This window comes from Propithecus coquereli, unplaced genomic scaffold (genome assembly GCF_000956105.1).
Source record: "Propithecus coquereli isolate 6110/MARCELLA unplaced genomic scaffold, Pcoq_1.0 Scaffold4, whole genome shotgun sequence".
Lineage (NCBI taxonomy): Eukaryota > Metazoa > Chordata > Mammalia > Primates > Indriidae > Propithecus > Propithecus coquereli.
Window position 1 is genome coordinate 3,631,910 of NW_012149729.1, and position 2,240 is coordinate 3,634,149.

Sequence of the window (2,240 nt, forward strand, 5' to 3'; positions counted from 1 at the left end):
CTGTAGCTGTTTGTTCACTTATTTACTGCTTCTTGTTGTCTATTAGGTCAACATGGAGACAAAGCCCCTGCCTTGAGGAATTTACAGAATACTCTCAGGCTTCTGAAATATTCTGCAGATATCTGGAATTTCTGAGAGTCCATATCGCCCACCTCCTTTCCTTTGGGAAGATTTTGAGGGCAAGGGCCCTTTATGTTCTCAAATCTATGTTCAAGTGAATATTCAATAAATACCTCTCAGCTGACAATGGTCTCCAACTCTAGCTTTCAAATGTTTTGAAAACTTTGAAGCAGATATGACTTAAATTTCAAAATTTTCATTGCCTTATGTCATTTTATTTCCTGCTGACAGTTGAAAAAGAAGAAAAATTTCCCACCTGAATGGAAGCAGGAACTGCTAGAAATCTTCAGGGAAAGAACCCACTGGGTTGCCATAAAGCCAGATGATTTTGAGGCGCAAAGAGTTTAGATAAGCACTCAGCACTTGGGAGAAGCTTAAGGGCTCTATGGCACATAATTATTATGAATTATCTGACTATTAATAATTACAATTTCTTGGCAGATCCTTACATTTTTCTAAGGCTTTGTAGAAAAACTGAGTTTTTTTTTCTTTTCTTTGAAAGGACAAAGGTTGAAACTTCAGATAATAAATAGGAATAATTATTTGAAGAAAAAAAGTTAGTATAAAGGGGAGTAAAGAAAAAGGAGGAAACTGATATTTCAATCATCTTCCATGTACCAGGCACAGTGGTCCTCAGGCTACATAGGAAGTTGTCTTATTTAATTAATGCTCACAGTTATGTGGTGAAGTAGGTACTATTATCCCCATCTTAGAGATAAAGTAAAGTAATTTGCCCAAAGTAACTCCAACAGCAAGAGGAGAACTAGAATTTTAACCCAGGGCTGGCTGGATGACTCCAGAACTTATGATATCACCAGCGCTGCTTCTCTGTGGCATGCTATGTCCAGGTACACTGAACATCAGTTGAAACAGAAGTGATGTCTCAGCTTTAGAAGTATAATGACACTGAATAACCACAGAACGAATAAAGAAAGAAGGAGAAAAAGAAAGGGGATGAGAGGGAGAGAAAAAGGGAGGGAGGAAGGCAAGCAGAAAAGGAAGGAAGGAAGAAAGAAAGGAAAGAAGGAAGGAATGAAAATTACTAAATGTGACGTCACTCCCACTATTACCAGTTACTGTCTCTATTAACTGGATTCCTTTCATTTTTCTAAGAGCTAGTCTGTCTTTAATGAGGTAAAAAAATACCTTAACATGGTCTACTAACTCTTCTGGCCTTATTCTTATGAATTTTTATTTTAAGAAATGTGACATCATTAAAACTAAAGAAAGTTCTCATTTAACTCTTTAGCATGGGTTGACATATTCTAATCTTTCTATAACTTTTATAGTGGTTTTTATTGGTTTTTATGTTCTAAAATAACAGAAATATGTAATTTGTTGGATGGGTCCAGGGTACAATAGTTTTTTGAGGGAAGTAAGCATATGTGACAGCTGATATAGACAGGCATAAATGGCCCCCTAAATAGTTTCCCAGGTTCATTTTGGAATTGATGTGGCTTTTGAATTTCCAGATATTAGCTATTTTCAGAAATATCTAACTCAGAACCTATTAAGAGTTGTGAGAATGAAACATGCTCAATTACTCTGCATCGATTATTCCTTTATTTAGAGTTATCTGGAAAGAACACGCCAGCCCTTCCAGAAACTAGGTGTGTGACCAGTGGAAAGTGACTCAGTCACTCTGTGCTTTATTTTTCTTATTTTTAGAATGGGCCTAATAATAGAACCTTTCTCTATGGTCAATTAAGATATTATAAATCTATTCATGCAAGCAACAATATTTGCAAACTTTTAATATTAGCCAAACTGACATTTTGGTTAAAAACTAACATCTCTTAGAGATAAAATCGGAGAGCATTTTGTATGGCATCTTTCTGATGTATCATATAAATTTTTAAAACTTCTCATGATTACCTTTAAAAATCAATCATGTATTTATGCATAGATCATAGCAATATTTTGTGAGATATGTATTTTAAACAAATAGCTTAAATTCCATCCAGGGAAACATAGATGTTTCAATATAATTCAGTCTTGCTGGGGACAGTGGTTCTTCACCAACCAATATGTAACTATTTCAAAATTTTAGCAACTGGAAACTTCATGTCCCAGTGTATTTTTCATATTGTTCTCTCTGCATACAATATCTTTATTCTTAA

At 34.8% G+C, this 2,240-nt stretch overlaps 1 protein-coding gene across 1 annotated transcript in view; it reads right to left on the reverse strand.

Annotated features, from left to right (window-relative positions):
- The window catches only part of CPED1 (cadherin-like and PC-esterase domain containing 1), a 330,870-nt gene that overhangs the window by 119,743 nt on the left and 208,887 nt on the right, over positions 1-2,240 (reverse strand). The gene's annotated exons all lie outside the window — the stretch shown is intronic.